General features: G+C 43.6%; 1 protein-coding gene across 5 annotated transcripts in view; it reads right to left on the bottom strand.

Annotated features, from left to right (window-relative positions):
* LOC114033991 (liprin-beta-2-like) overlaps positions 1–12,276 on the bottom strand; it is a 198,011-nt gene extending 185,735 nt beyond the window's left edge. For 3 of the 5 annotated variants that reach the window (XM_027849629.1, XM_027849630.1, XM_027849632.1), the window contains exon 1: positions 12,199–12,275. The gene's annotated coding sequence lies outside the window, so the exon portion shown is untranslated. Of the gene's footprint in view, positions 1–12,198 lie in introns of all 5 variants that reach the window. The other 2 variants (XM_027849625.1, XM_027849628.1) reach the window with 1 other exon arrangement.
* Between the last annotated feature and the right edge of the window lie 4,864 nt (positions 12,277–17,140).

Raw genomic sequence — 17,140 nt, 5'->3', positions numbered from 1 at the left:
CTACCACACTGCTCAGCCTAGGAGCTCAGTGTGAGCCTACTCAGATAGCATCCCTGCCCAGTCTACATTGGCCTTTACAACAAATACAACCGGAATCTCTACCAAAAGTAGAGCTCAGGGCCATGCCTAATGTTGCTCTCTTATCCATAGTGGGATCCCAGGACTCTCCCTTAGGCCAGAAAGAGGTAGAGACAATCTCTTTGGAAAGATATCATCAGAGGACTTTGTTCCCCTGTCATTCTGTATTAGAGAAACTCTACCAGTCTCCGCACCAGCCCTCTCCTAATCCAATTAGCACAATATACAGGAAAAAGGTATCCTGATAGGTATTTCTGGCTCATCTGGCAGGCCACACTGGAGGCTGGCTGTGAGATGTGTGGGGGCCCCTTGGGGCCTCATTCTGGCTCCAGGAGGGAAATGCCACATCCTAGCTAATTGGTGCCTTGGGACACTGATATGAGGTCACAGAGAGCCATTTGGATTAGTCTACTGCTAACTCCTTCCGGTCCCAGATCTAGCTGGCCTTTGACTAACTGCTGGAGCTTTAAAGTGGAGGAGCACATTGGTTACTTGGGATGGTGGGTGCAACACATCATTTCCCTATGGGGAGGGGAGCTGCTTCCATGGAGGTCTGGGTTGTCAAGGGGCTACCAAGGTAGTCTCAAAATCAATTGAAAATTCTTGTGAATTTAAAAGGTTTAGGATCCTAGATAATAATAATAGTAAATATAATAATAGCTAGCATTTATATAGTGCTTTAAGGTTTACAATTACTAGCTCATTTTTATCCTCACAACAACCCTGCAAGGTAGGTACTTTTATTATCCCTATTTTACAGATGAGGAAAGGGAGGCAGGATTTGAATTTAGGTCTTCCTGACTCAAGTCATCTACCTACAATGGGGAAGTTCCTTTTTTTTTTTTTATCTCTAGATAAACCTTGCTGAAGCTAACAAAGGTAAAGTCATTCCGTTGACCTCACAGAATAGTTTGAAGATAGGAATAAAATGTTTCAGAAATAGTCTCAGGGCTTCCCTTTATTGTTGTCCATTGCATTGGAAAACCATAAAGGCCATTCAAAATGGTAGGGTCACTAGGACCCAAGCGGAGAGAAAGTGAGAAATACCACAGTTGCTGCTATGGGGCTTCAAACCAGTAGGCCAGCAAAGGTCCTATTAAGGATGTCGGGAGGAGGGGGTTGGCTGCTTGTCTGTCTCAGATCATCTCCCCCAAATTCCAGCTTTTGGAAACTTATAAAAATTTAAAACTGCACTTTTGGGACACCCTGTATTCGCACTTATTGTCTCCCAGCTCCTCCTCTCCCCTTCTCATCCTCCCCCAAATACAGGCTTTTTGAGACAGGCAGGAGCTGTGTCATTTGTGTCTTTATATGTCAGCACCTAGAACATATCACACTTGTAATAAATCTGCCTGGCACTATTCGCCAGGCACTGTGCTAAACAATGGGGATATGAAGAAGGATAATAGATAGTTCCTGCTCTCAAGGCCCTAATGGGAGAGACATGTGGACAACTATGTATAAAGAAACTACATATAAGTTGGAAATAATTAACAGAAAGAAGACACTAGAATTGAGGGGGGATTGCAAAATGCTTTCTGAAGAAAGTGGGATTTTAGCTGGGACTTGAATGGAGCCAGGAGGCAAAGCTGAGGACTGAGTGTATTCCAGGCATAGGAGACAACCAGTGAAAAGCCGGGGTTGGGAGATAGGAGTGTCTTGTTTGAGGAATAGGAGACCCATGTCACTGGATCATAGAGTCCTGGGCAGGATGGGGGATGGGCAGTGGAAGAAAACTGTAAGGTGTGTGTAGGGTGGTTATGAAGGGCATTTAATGACAAACAGGGCTTTATATTTGATCTTGGAGGTGATAGGGAACCAATGGAGTTTAATGAGAAGGGGGGTGACCTGGTCAGACCTGAGCTTCTATGGAAGATTTATGTGACAGCTAAGTGGAGGATGGATTGGAATGGGGAGAATCGTGAGGCAGGCAGACCCACCAGCAGGCTATTGCAATATCCAGGTGTGAGGTAATGAAGACCTGTACTAGGGTGGTGGCATTGTCAGAAGAGAAAAGGGGGCACATGTGAGAGATATTAAGCAGGCAAAATTGATAGACCTTGGCAATAGAATGAATATGGGGGGAGAGGAGAATGAAGAGTTGAGGCTTATACCTAGGTTGAGAGCCTGGGTGACTGCAAAGATCATGATGCCCTCAACAGCAATAGGGAAGTCTGGAAGAGAGAAGGGTTTGGGGGGAAAGATGAGTTCAGTTTGGGACATGTTGAGTTTAAACTGTCTATGGGACCTCCATTTTGAAATGTTCAATTGGCAGTTGGAGATGAGTTTGGAGGTCAGCAGAAAGGTTGGGGCTGGACAAATAGATCTGAGAATCATCTGCATAAAGGTGATAATTGGATCCATGGGATCTGATGAGATCACCAAGTGAACTTGTATAGTAGAGGGAGAAGAGAGCCCAGGTATCCCTCTGGTATGCTACTCATGGGTGGTGGGTATGACTTGAATGAAGATCCAGCAAAGGAGACTGAGACGTGGTCAGATGGGTAGGAGAAGAACCAAGGAGACAGTGGTGCCAAAAAACCTAGAGAAGAGGATATCAAGAAGAGGGTGGCTGCTGTGTCAAACAAAAGCTACAAGGGCAGCTAGGTGGGCAGTGGATACAGCACCGGCTCTGAGTTCAAATCCAGCCTCAGACCCATAATACTTTCTAGCTGTGTGACTCTGGGCAAGTCACTTGCTAAATCATTTAAAAAAAAAAGCTACAGAGAGGTGAAGAAAGATGAGGATTGAGAAAAGGCCATTAGATTTCACAATCAAGAAATCATTAATAACTTTGGAGAGAGTAGTTTTAGTTGAGTGAGGAGGTAGGAAGCCAGAAAGTAGGGAGTTAAAATGAGAGAACAAGGAAAGGAAGTGGATGCACCTATTATGGATGGCCTTATCAAGGAATTCAGCCATTAAATGGAAGAGAAATATGAGACAATAGATTGCGAGGCTGAATGGGTCAAGTGAGGATTTCTTGAGGACGGAGGAGACATGTTTGTAGGCAGCAGGGAAGAAGCCAACAAAAATCTTATTGAAGATAAGCATCAAGGAGGGGAAGACAGAGGGAGCACTTTGCTAGAGAAGATAGCATGGAATAGAATCACTGTGCATGTTGAGGGGCTTACCTTGGCAAGGAGAAAGGCCACCTCTTCATTCGACACAAGGGTGAAGGAAGAAATAGCAGCAGAAGGTATCTGGGTGATATGAGATGAAGCAGAAGGGAGAAGTGGGAGCTTTTGGCAAATGGCCTGAATTTTCTCAGTAAAATATGAGTCAAAGTTCTAAGTTGAGAGGATGGAGAAGGGGTAGCCCCTGGAGGTTTGAAAAGGGATGAAGAGGTTTCGAAGAGTCACTGTGGTGAGAGAGACAGTGAGTTAATTAGGGAGGTTCAAAAGGATCGCCTTTAGGCAGTTGGGACACAGTTGAGGTTATGCAACATGAATTTGTAGTGGACCCAGTCAGCAAGGTTTCGTGATTTCTTTCCGGCTTCATTTAGCAGTATGTGTGTAGAAATAAAGGCAGCAAATGATGAGAGTGATCCAAGGCTGAGGACTGGCAGTACGATAAGGGGGCAAGGGATCAGTGTAGTATTGAATTGCTTCACCAAAAGGTCAAGATGGGAAAAGAGAGTGTAGCTAATATAGGGGTGATGGTCTGGGAGAGAACTAAGGGGTAAAAGGATTAGCGTTCACAGTCTGGATGAATAATAGGGTTTGGGGTTTTAAAACAGTAACAGAAGTGGGAAACAAGAGGCTGTGATCAGAGAAGGGAATTTCAGAGTTCATTACATGGAGGTGAAACATATGTAGGCAATGGCATGATCAAGAGTATGGCCATCTTTGTGTATGGCTGGGGGATGGAGGAGCAGGTCACGTGGAACAGGTAAGTCGAGGAATTGTGAAGTTAAGGTGTTCAAGGGAATATAAACACGTATGTTGAAGTCTTCTCATATGAGGGCAGCAGTTGGAGAGGAGAGAAAGACTAGACACCAGGTAATGAACTCATTGAAGAAAGAAGGGGAGTGTCCTGGAGATGTAAACAACAGCTACCAGAATGTTGATTGGGCGGTAGACAAGAATAGGTGAAGCTCAGGGAAGAGGTCATTGAGTGATGGTGGCAGAGGGACAACCTGGAAGTGGTGATGCAGAGGACTGAATATTCCAATTCTCTCATCTCAACCAGTGAGGGGAGGGGAGGAATGAGTTAAAAGCTCGGTTGTTCCAGGCAGCTAGGTGGTGCAGAGGATAGAGCTCTGGCCTGGAAGTCAGGAGGACCTGAGTTCAAATCTGGTCTCAGACATGCAACACACAACTCGTACTAGCTGTGTGACCCTGGGCAAGTCACTTAACCCCAACTGCCTAGCGAAAAGCAAAAAAAAAAAAAAAAGCTCGGTGATTGCTAGAAAAGGCCATTAGAGAGGCTGTGTGTGTCATCAGGAAGGAGTCAGGTCTCAGTAAGAGACAGAAGATGGAAGAAGTGGGAAAAGATGAAAATATTAAGATTTTTTTGTGTTGTTGTTTTTTTTTTCTTTTTGCCTATAGACCAGGCATTCTAGAGAATACAATGGAAAGGGTATTTAGCTTTAGGGTGGGACATTTTGGCAAGGGAGATGACCCGATTGAGGGAAATGGGATTAAGGGATGAGGCAGCGGGGTATTGGAGAATGGGTTTTGAATTATGACCTACAGAGGTTCAGAATCATTGGGATGGGGAGGGTATGACCAAGGGGATTGATTAATCTTGACTGCCATTGACTTGTCAGGCAAATTTTCTTTTTGGAGGAGGAGGGTCTCAGTCGCCTCTTCAGTAAATGAGTATATTAATACTTCATTAATATACTATTAATACTATTAATATCTCACTTCTCTGCCAGAGGTAAGATAAAGATCAAAGAGGAACTTCCTGAAAAGCTCCTAGACAAGACCTTGGCACTAGGATAACAAAGAATGAGTTCTACTTAAATAAGAGATTTCTAGGCAGAAGGTAAGCACGACTTCAAATGAATCCTCAGTAACACCCAGACAAAATCAGGGGCTGGGGCCAAAGGCACAAGCCTGAAAAATCATCCCCTATCCAAAGGCTGACTTCAGAGAGCAAACCACTTAGCCTAGCTCACTCTTTCATCCTCCCCAAAGACAGTGATAAATTGCTTGCCAAAGTAAGGGTTATGAAGAGATAATCACAATGCCTACTATCTCCCAGGAAGGCATTCTTGGAAAGGAGTTCAGCTCTTCCTAGGAAACTCTTCTTTGCCCTCGAGGGGAAGGTGTACTCCAGCAAGATCAAACCAAGAACTGGCACTTTGAGCTTCCTAGTCCTAGCGTCAGAATCCTGGTTAGAAGATGTGTCTATTTCCTTGGAAAAGATGAAATGCCTAAATCCCAAGATACTCAACTAAAAAACAAAACAAAACTCACTCCTCTTCCTCTCACTTTCAATGTTTCCTCTCCGTCCTCCCTCACCCATCCCCCAATCCCATTCCACACTAGAAAGTTACTGACCCCCTTCCACTTCTACCCCCCAAATCCTAATCTCATGCTTACAACACAGGTCATTTCCTTTCCAAAAAATTATCTGGTTTTCTAGCCTAAAGACTGAGAGAGGTGTTCAGGAAGAAGTGTTGACATCCAGGAAAAATTAAGCAAAGAGGATGTCTAGGGCAGGGACTCCCACCTGACTTTCTTTTCACTTGAAGAGTGATAATGGAAGTTTCTGATCTGCTCTGGGTATTGTTCCAGCATACCATTATCACATTCCTATAAACAGAACCTCCCCAAAAAGTGACAGGATCACCAGAATAATAAAGGACAGGCTGACAAAGAAGTCAGACTTCTAATGCTGGCTAAGCTGGGGTGGGAATGATCTTAAACTTTCCCTAACCCCTCTTAGCATCAAAGATACCTTTGAGGCCACCAAGTCTCACTCACTTCTCATTTTATACATAAAGGAACTGAAGTCTAGGGATGCTTTGGGACACATGGGTAATAACAGAGATGAGATCTGGACCTAGGTCCTCTGACTTAGCTAGTATAAGTGAACCTGGGCAAGTCACTTAACCTCAGTTTGCCTTAATCCACTCAGGAAAACCAGGCTTTGATAAAGCCCATTGGGATTCAAATGGAGCTACCTGACTATGCCTTTAAAACCAAATCACTCTGGCTTTCACCGATTGGCCAGTAATAGGTCCCAACCCAAGCCTTAGTTATTTTATTTGGATTTTGATGGCTCACAGAGAGTGTAAATAGCAATTGTTTCTGTTCAGTTCAGTAACTCTGAGGGTCTTCCCCTTCTAGACTTAGTCTTTCATGAAAGCAAACTAGGCCATCTTTGCCTCCATTCTCACATAGGCTTTAATTATTGAATAGGGTTGCCTCAAACTGAGACCTGGGAAAGACCTTGGCTTAAAAAGGCCAAGGTCTCCCACTGCATCTGGGGCCATTGCCAGTTGTCTTGACCTGTCCAGCCACTGGACTCCAATGACTCTAGAGGAGAGAGTAAGGACTATAACTTTGCTCAGCTCTGACTCACTTAAAATACAATTCACTTGCAAGTCAGATAGAACCCTCGAGATATCATTGGTCTTCTTCATGATAACACTGGTCTTGTTTGAGAGCAAAGGATAAAGTAGAGAAGGAAATGGGAAAACCACTCCACCAGTATCTCTGCCAAGAAAACTCCATGGATAGCATTGGTGGGCAGTGGTCCATGGGGTCATGAAGAGTCGGACATGACCTAACAACAACAGAAACAAAAACCTTTGACTCCAGGGACAGGGCCCTCCCATCCCACCATTCTGCCTCCTCATCACTTCTATATCAGGAGTTCTCAGCTATTTTTGAGTCATGGGCCCCTTTGGCAGTCTGGTGAAGCCTATGAAGTCCTTCTCCAAATCATGTTTTTAAATGCATAAGATAAAATTCATAGGATTACAAAAGAAACTGAGTATATTTAAACACAGTTAAGAACCCCTGCTCTAGATAAAGGCAATCAATATGAATAGACAGGGGGTTCAGATGGGGGGCAGATGTGAAACTCCCCAGGACTAAGCTTTACCTTGTTTAGGCTCTAGACACAAAAGTATCCTAGTCACAATCTCTCTCTTGGACTCAAACCCACTGGAGCATCTTCCCTCTGAAATAGTCTTCCATTTACTCTGTATATATGTTGTTTATGCAGAGTCATTTGCATATTGTCTCCCTTATTAGAATGGGAGCTCCTTGAGGGGAGGCAAGGATCATAAGGATTGTAGAGCATCCCAGAACACTACAGGACCTCCTCAACGGGATCCATGGTCATTCAAATGACATCAGTATAGTGATCCACACTGGGAAAACCAAGTGAATGAAAAATACCGATCACCATGATAATGATGGGAAGTTAACCAGGCAGCCTATTTAAGTAGTACATCATTGTGTGTCTGTGTCTGTGTGTGTGTGTGCGTGCGTGCGCGCGTGCATTTTTATACAAGGTACACCAAAAGCCTTACTAGTTAAAACTGCTCTAAGACTTTTAGGATACCCTGTAGATACATATCTATATCTCCATATGCTACATACACATTTATATATGCAATAAACACCCATCTATAGCTATATAATATACATATATCTATAATGCAACATGCACATATATATCTATATATTGAACATACACATATCTACATATGCAGTATAAATATATGCACATCCATATATGCAATATATACAACTAACATACTGACAACATACATACATCTATAGATTTAACACAGATGTACATCTAGATATGTATTTATACCTATTTATGGATGAATAATATATGTGCATGTCTGTCTATATAGGCATACCTGTATCTATATCTACCTATATACACACAGAGATATCTACATATACATTATGTAATATACATTAATATACAGTGTACATATACATTAATGTAGATCTATATGTGTATGTATACCTACATGTATATGTATATCCATATGCTTAGAATAGTTATATCTGTATATGTATAGAGATATGTGTCTATCTGCCTATATGTTTAAATATATCTGTATGTATATGCATCTGTTTGTGAATATATATACCTATATGTGTATATATACATGCAATATACCTATCTATGCATATAGCTATGTATGTCTATTTATGTATATACAGATGTGTGCATGTCTATGTATGTATGCCTATATGTATGTATATTATTTAGTATATATACCTTTATGTCATATATATTTACACATGTAGGATTTTATATGTATGTATATCTATACATATCACATACATATATATCTATACAAGTATGTGTAGAGATATCTATATCTATCTATATGCATATATATGCACACACACACATACTTGATACTCATTACAGATGAGCAATCATCCAGAGCTGACTATAAGGACATAGGGATGGATTATACTTGGGAAACTGAATAGCAGATTCCATGAAGCCAAGTGCCTAGCTCTAGGAAAAATTCATCTTTCTCACATTAGTCTTTTCTTACTGATGTTGGTCTGTTCTCTGCCTTTGGTCACAGCTTCTCTCTCCAAACTCAAAAGAGACTTTTTATCTTCCTCCAATCCCTTCTATTTAAGTCCCTTCATGTCTGGTTTATGTTCCTCCTCAAAAAAAGTACTGACTGTGGGACCCTGGGGAAGTAACTCAGTGTCTCTCAGACCCAGTCTCCCCATCTGCAAAATAGGAGTAATAGCAGTATCCGCCTCACAAGGTTGCTATGAGGAACAAACAAGACAAAATATGTAAAGTTTGCATATTTTTTTGCATATATATTTGCAAACCTTTAAGTGCTAGAAAAGGTGTCCCAAAAGTCTTAGTGAAGTTTTAAGGTATCAAAGTTTAAAACTGCATCAAGACTTCTGGGGCTCACTATATAAATGTTAGTTATTATTGCCAGTGCTTAGTATCATCCACTGCACATAATATATGGTTCAAAATGTTTCTTGAATTGATTTCAGAATCAAAACTTCATGAGATTCACTAATGATGAATAAAAGTAAGCTTGAAACATATGATCAATAATATGGTAATATTCCCTTCTTTCTTCCCTTTAGAAATGGCTAAACAGACATTAATCAAGGGCCTACAGGCTTGTGATCTTAGGCAAGTCACTTAACCTCTCTCAGCCTCACTTCTGTCATCTGTAAAATGGAGATAACAACAGCACCTACCTCACCAGGTTGTGACCACCAATTGAAATAACATTATTACAGGGGAAATTTTAATAAAAATTAATAAAAGGAAATAAAAATTATAACAACATATACTAACTAATATCCTGTGATCAGAATAGTACTTGGGAAGATTAATCAGGCAACACTAAGAAGAAATGGATTGCAGAAAGGGATAAAAGGGATCAGTTGGGAGGTTATTACTAGCCTATTAGAAGATATAGATGTCTTGAGCTACATTGGTTGTAGTGGGAGTGGTGAAAAGATCAATTAGAAGTTTAGGAAAGAGAATCATAGAGCTGGAAGGGACCTTATAAGTCGAGTTCAACTTCCATTTTGCAGATAAGGAAATGGGTCCAGAAGGGCTACGTGACTTATCCCAGGTTACATAGCAATATGGCCAAAATTTGAACCCAACCCTTCTGATCCCACAGTGTTCTTTCTCCTTCATATCCTCCATCTGGTTACCTTCATCGACACTACTGGCTTTTTCATCAGGCACTTAGAAATACAGGACTGAGTTGCCAGGGAGAGGTTGGATAAAAAGCTAAGATTTGGGAGTCATCCACACAGAAGTGATAACTGAAGTCACAAGGATGGATGAGATCACAGTGTAGAAGAGAAGAGAAGAGAGACAAGAACAGATGCCCTGGGAGGGCAACCACTGGAAAAGGGCAAGAGCAGTGCACTAGGTGATCTCTTAAAACTCTCTTTCAATTCTGAATCCTATGGCCCCATAACCAACAGCCAAGAGAAGAAACAAGAGTGGCCACAGACCTAGGAAGAGAACTGCCAGAGTTCAGAGTCGCAGAAGCCTCAGGAAAAGAGGCGTCAAGAGGGTGGGTAGACCAAAACGACTGAGGGAAGTAAGGAATGCTCCAAGGTCAGAGAAAAAAAAGACCATGGGATTTGGCAAGAAGGAAGCTGCGAATGCCCTTGGACAGACCTGTTTCAGTTAGTCATGGAGAGAGAAGCCATATTACAAGGGATTAGGGAGTGACTAGCGGTGAAGGCAGCACATGTAGATGACCTTTTCTACAAATCCTGGTCCCTAATTCAATTCTCTTTCCACTGCTATAGTCTAAAGCCAAATGCAAATTGTTTTTATTATTATTTACATTTTTACCTTATTCATAGACTGCTACCCACTGGCCCAAAGGATCTCAAGTTGATGTAAATTTTTATTAGAGGAATAAGGAAGTATTTTTCTATGAAGGTTATTAACATTCAGAGGAGAGGATCTCAGATAAGAATCCAATAAATAAAAAGTAGTTTAACTTTTTTTCTGCATTGAGATACATACAAAAACATTCTACTGTCTGCTTTTAAATTAAGACAAAGGAACATAAAACTATTGAATAAATGTAACAAATAATTAAAAACTTGTTTCAGTTCTATAAAATAGCCAAGAATTAAAGGACAGTTGGCAGAGTTGAATAATGGAGTGCTAGGCTTGTAGGAAGCAAGATGTGGCTTCAATTTTGTTTCTAACAAGCTGTGTGACCCTACATAAGTCACTTGACCTCAGCCTGTTGGCTTCAGGAAGTTTCCTAGGGTTTATTTACTGAATCTAGCCTCAGACTGCTAACTTACTTAAACTCTTCCAGGCTCGGGCAGCTGTCAAGACTCAATTATGGATTATCAACCAAGCCTTTACTGAGCTCCTTCTGTGCTAGGCACTGAGTAAAAGTACTGAGAAGTTGCACATCTCCATTAACAGGAGTTGCGATGCCCACAAGCTCTCCATGGGGATGAAATCTAGTCCAAAATGATATTCCTAAACCACAGGCCACTCCCTAAGCCACAAGTCATATCCCTAAACCATCAATCAACTCTAGGGTCTCCCTATTACTTCTAGGTCCAAATATAAACTCCTCAGTTTGGCATTTAAAGCACATTTATTAAAGGGTCATAGCATTATCATCATATTATCATATCATTTTATCCTCACAACCCTGGGAGGCAGATGCTATTATTACCCCCATTTTACAGATGAAGAAATTAAGGCAGGCAGAGGTAAAGTGACTTACCAGCATCACACAGCTGGTAGGCGTCTGAGACTGGATTTGAACTCAGGTCTTCCTGACTCTAGGTCCAGTATCCCACCCAAGGTTTCGGCTGGTGGCACAGTGAATAGAGTACTGGGCTTGGAGTCAGGAGGACAGGAGATTGTCCTACCTCGACAAGGTTGATGTGAGGATTAAATGATATTTGTAAAATAAAAAGTTGCTTAGCAGTGTGCCCGGCATATAGTAGGCGCTACAGCAATGCTCATTCCCAGCCACACGCAACATCTTAGTTTTCAGTAAAAACTCTTCATGCATCTGTAAGCCATGAAGTTTTATTGCAGGCTCTCGAGTGCACACTTCTTACTTATCCGAGATCTCCCGCTCGTTGGTATGGTTACTTCCTCCACCTGAGCAGGAGCAGACTGGGATTGTGAGCCGATCCACCTGACTGAATTCCAGTGCCAAAGGGAGCTGAAAGGTCAACCCGGGGCAAAACACCGCCTCTCATCGTCTCACTGCCTCTCACCCCCTACCTGGGCGGACCGCCGCCTACCTGGCCCGGCCGGAGCTTGCCCCGTTCTTCTGGCCAGCAACCAAACTTGGGGCGACCCTCCGGGCTGGGGGCGCAAATTGGCTGTTAACCATCCCGTCCCACACCCCCAACCGGTGACCAAGGTCTGGGCGGGCTTGGCAGAGTCCCACAGGGTCACCTGCTCCGCGGGGCCAGCGGAAGGCTCTGCGGATCCCGGACAGGCTCGCCTCTGCCTTTGTCCTTGCCTTCGCCCTTGCTTACTGCCCCCAGCCCCACGCACGGTCCGGGGTGCGCTCAGGCGCTCTTTCCCAAGAGCCCGACTCCGTGTCCTCCGTGGGGAAAGAAGCTGCGCGCGAGTCCTCGGCTCCCGCAGGCCTGGGCAGGAGGCGGGACAGATACTGACCTGGCTCCCGCGAGCGCTTCGCTGACCGGATCGAGTGCGTCCCCCGAGCTCAGGGCGGCCGGCTCCTCGGAGCAGCGGGAGAGGAGCGCCCCAGCGCAGCGCCATAGGGCTCTGGGACAGCCGGCCACTGCTCCTCCCACGTGACGGAGGCGGGGACCAGCTGGGGAGGGGGGCGGGGGCGGGGATGGCCGGCCCAGGAGCTCGGGGTGACCCCTCCCGCGCCCTCTCGCCGCCCTTGCGTCCTTGGCCTCCCGGGCTTGCCAGCCCGTGACCCGGCCCAGGTCGCCCCCTCCCTCGCTCTCAGCAGTCTGGCTCCCATCTATAAATTCGTCCATCTATCAGTCCCTCCCCGACTTGTCCTGCACTGCCGAGCCCTCGGCGACGGCTACGACGTCTCCAACTTTCCCATCCTGGAGCAGCTGGCAGCGGGCTGGCCTCGACCGCGCTCTGGGGATCTGGAGGGGGTAGCTGGCCTGGTGCTGGCCTGACTACCGGCCAGGGATGAAGCTCCCCTCCTTTGGGAACTCCCCAGGTCTGACGGTCCTCCTAGGAAAAGCGAAACCACTTTTCCATTCGTATCTCTCTAGTGGTGCACTCTCCCATCCTCCTGGGTAGGCTGAACCCCCTGCTCCTAAACATGAATGAAGAGGTTTCGAACAGGGTGTGTGGGAGGGGGTGGGGGTGGGGGGCAGTTACAGCAGAACTGAAGCTCAGAGAGGTTAAGAGTCGCCCAAGGTCACCCAGGTAGTGAGTGGCAGCTCTGGCACTCATGACCCATCTCCTCTGACTCCAAATCCAGCGCCGGCTTCCAGGCCAGTTAACTCTTCGTCCTCACTCTTTCTTCCCTAAAATTAATAAAATGCAAATATCCAGTAATTTTCTAAGCAAATTTTCAGAAGTAAAAAGTGATGGAAAAACCTTTAACTAAAGGGAAATGCTTAGCCTTGTGACTCAACTCATTAATTTCACCCTCAATTTTAAATGTGTCTAAACCCTACCAGGTGGTAGAAGGACTTAAAATGAATCTTTCCTAAAAACTAGGATGATTTGAAATGCTATGTAGTAAAGCGTTTTGTAGACTTTATGTAGTAAAGTGATTCCTAATGAGACCACTGGCCTTAACAGCTTCTACCTAGATTATAATCAATTTTTACCTTCAAATCGTTAGTGGTTGGGAAAGCCAGGATAAAAGGTTTCTGGCTCCCTCTGGAGGTTAATGCATTCAACAATCCAAGTGTTTACTCGAGGCAAGCAAGTCAAATTATGAACAAGTATTTATTATGTACTTAACTATCCACCGGGCACTGTTCCAGGATACCTGAGGGGACAAAGAGAACTTACTAGGACTTGCCTTCATTCAGGATCAGGATCATTAATTATCATTGTTGTTCAGTCATGTCTACCTCTTTATCACCCCATTTGGGGTTTTCTTGGCAAAGATACTGTAGTGGTTTGCCATTTCCTTCTCTAGCTCATTTTACAGATGAGGAAACTGGGGTAAACAGGGTGAAGTGACTTTCCCAGGATCACACAACTAGTAAGTGTCTGAGGCCAGATTTGGACTTGGGAAGATGAGTCTTCCTGACTCCAGGCCCTTTGCTCTCTCCACTTCACCTCCTAACTGCCCCATTAATTATCAATGTGATTCAAATAGCAGTTCTTTCAGGGACTTCTTATAGGTGTCTCCAGGCCTACAACAGGGAGCCCCAGGAGAACTCTAGTCATCAAATATTTAATGAGTGCTTACTATGTGCTCGGCACTGTGCTAAGTGCTAGAGCTATAAAGAAAGGTGAGAACAGTCCCTGTCTTCAAAAAGTTCATATTTTAATGGGGTAGAGGAGATACTGGAATAGTAAATAACTAGGTTCATGCAAGGTATAAACAGATTAAGTGGAAGACAATTTGTACAAGGAATTCGTTAGTTACCAAAGCCCCTGGAGGTACCTCCTAGGCAGTATTTTTAGTAAAGAATGGGGGGAAAAAAAAGATCCCAATGATAAAATCTTTTAAGATTGACAAATAGCTTTCCTCACAATAATCCCAGGAGAAAGGTAGCATCAGCATTATTTCTATTTAAAAGAGAACCAACTAAAAAAGAAAAAAGAGACAACTCATTAAGCACATAAACAACATTTTAAGGCCTGTAAAGTGTTCCACAAAAAGGATTTGAATCTCACAACAACCCTATGGTCAGCACTACTGATACTAGTATCTCCATTTTCTATATAAGGTAAATGAGGCCCAGATGAGGCCAAGCATTTATTAAGCACTTACTATGTGCCAGGCATTGTGCTAAGTATTGAGGATACAACTACAGGGAAACAAGATTCATATTTTCTCTCTCTCTTTCTCTCTCTCTCTTTCTGTCTTAAGCAGATTACATTCTAGTAGGGGAAAACAAAACACAAAGGGGAAGTGGATGATGAAATTGTTGAGAGTGAGTTGAGCTGGGAAGAAGTGAGCCTGACTTGGGCCTCTCATGAAATCATAATCCAGGCTGGAGAATCACCCATCAGAGCCACCTCCAAGGCAGACCGATCTTGAGGAAGACGAGGCTGCTGGTGAGGAGTTGGAGCAGTCCACAGAGTCAGCCAAGTTGGGAGATGTAAGGTGACTTGTCCACCATCACATGGGTTACATTCCCTATGGGAAGGAAAGGTGCCCTTGGAAGTCCTCAGGAGGGGAAGAGATTGGTCAGAACCTGGATGCTGGCTCAGTCTATGCCCCTACATACAGATTTCAAATTTCCCTGTTTCCTTTGTCTTGAGGAGCTAACCCTTCATGCCTATTGGTTTTCGGGCCCAGGCAGCAGAGAGGGATGCACAATGTGGAATGGGGTTTCCCATCTGCCATGTGAGCCAGCAGTAGCAGACCTTGAGAGTTGCTCTCCCTAGTTGCTGACCACAGAGGACCCTATCTCTATCTTCAGTAATAGATGGTGCCAGTGCTGAAAGCTATACAGGGAGGTGAGTCAGATCCAGAGAGCAGGATAATAATATTAGACACCAGTACACAGAGGCAGGATGGGTTAGATAGCTGGGATCTGGAAGCCTTTGAAATCCTTATCCATTGGTGAAAGTGAGAGGGTGATAGCTTTTCATTCCCTTCCTTTCTTCCCTGATTTTTCTTGATAAAGTCTGAACTTGAGGCTGGGTCTACATATATACACACATACACACACATACATACATGCGTACATACACACATAAATACATATACATCCCTCTTGCTTGTGCTATTTCAGTTACCTATGGATTTGGGGAGCACGTTGGGCATATGCTCCACTTTCTTCTGTACTCAATATATTATGTGGCCATTAATAAATTGAGTGACTGTATTCTGTGAACATGGTGCAGTTATCCTCCTGAGTTCAAATCAAGCCTCAGACTCTTCCTAGCTATGTGACCCTGGACAAGTCATTTCACCCTGTTTGCCTCAGTTTCCTCATCTGCAAAAAAACCTGGAGAAGGAAATAGCAAACCACTCCAGTACCTTTGCTAAGAAAACCCCAAATGGGGTTATGAAGAGTTAGACACAACCGAACAACAACAGACTTCTGTGAATATCTATGCGTGTGTTGTCCTGAATAAAATAAAGTCCAGATTTGGGGTGAAGTGGTACCATCAGTTTTTAAATTATGATCTATGTTCCATCATGCCAAATCTATATTCAGAATCCAACCAAAGTGGGTTTTAACATAGAGGAAGCTCAGTGGTACAGTATAGAGTATTGATCCTGGAGTTAGAAAAGCTGAATTCAACCCTACCTTGGGGGGGGGGGAGGAACCCCTGGCAAGTTACAACTTCTGCCTCAGTTTCCACACCTGTAAAACCATGATAATATTAGTACCTACCTTCCAGGATTGTTGTGAGGATAAAATGAAATCATATTTGTAAAGCTCCTCACAAATCTTAAAGTATTTTATAAATGCTAACTATCATCATCATCATTATTAACTGTCTAGTGGTTTAGTAGGTGACTTGGTGGTATGGCTATGTTGCTTGGCAGGTGGCTTGAATATAGCACCACCTAGTGGTCAGTTCAAATATCTCAACCCTTTACTGGGTAATTAATACAATGAAATTACCTTTTTCTGTAGGTTTAAGAAAGACAGCATTCAAGTTTGTGCGAGCCTCTGCTACTGCTACCACAATACCCTTTTTTTGGTTTTTAAAAGGCAATCCGGGTTAAGTGACTTGCCCAGAGTCTCACAGAAAGTGAATGTCTGAGGCCAGGTTTGAATTCAGGTCCTCATGGCTCCAGGGTAGTCATACCATCCACTGCACCACCTAGCTGCCCCTACCACAGTGCTCTTAAGAGTTAAAGGAATCTAACAAGTGCTCATGTTGCCCACAGGTGCCAAATAAGTATCAAAAACACGATGTGAACTCAGGTCAGCTTGACTTCTGGTCCAAGGCTGCCTTACTAAGGAAATTGAGAGACTTCTTGATTGACTAACGAGTAACAACAGCCAGAATTTGAACCCTGGACTTCCGTTTCCAAATCTCTGCTCTCTCCACAGCAGACCTCTGATGGCCGACTGCCTTTCACCCCTTCGAGCTCAAGGCCTTCAGCAAGAAAAAAAAAGGTTGTGACTTGGTTTCATTAGACCTGTTGCATTTCTCTCTTAGTTTTCTGTTTCATTTCCTCATACCAAAAACCACCAAAAGGAAGCATAGAGGTCACTTCTGCTTGGGGTCATCTGAGTTTATCCGAATGTCCCCAAGTTCCTACTATTGTAATGAAGAGGAAAAGACTGGGGTGCTAGAACTGCCAGAGACCAGCATGGGGCAGATTTTAAATTTACCGAAGAGAGCACGACAAAGGAGCACAATAGGTACAGAATGATCAGCTAGTGAGATGCTGTGGGTCATAGAAAGCTTATCCAAAGTAGAGTCTAAACAGCTGTTGTTCTACCTTGAGCTCGTTGAGAGACGAGAG

This window comes from Vombatus ursinus, unplaced genomic scaffold (genome assembly GCF_900497805.2).
Source record: "Vombatus ursinus unplaced genomic scaffold, bare-nosed wombat genome assembly UNPS02007822.1, whole genome shotgun sequence".
Taxonomy (NCBI): domain Eukaryota; kingdom Metazoa; phylum Chordata; class Mammalia; order Diprotodontia; family Vombatidae; genus Vombatus; species Vombatus ursinus.
Note: the sequence above shows the minus strand (reverse complement) of the source record. Positions and strands in the feature narration are given on the sequence as shown.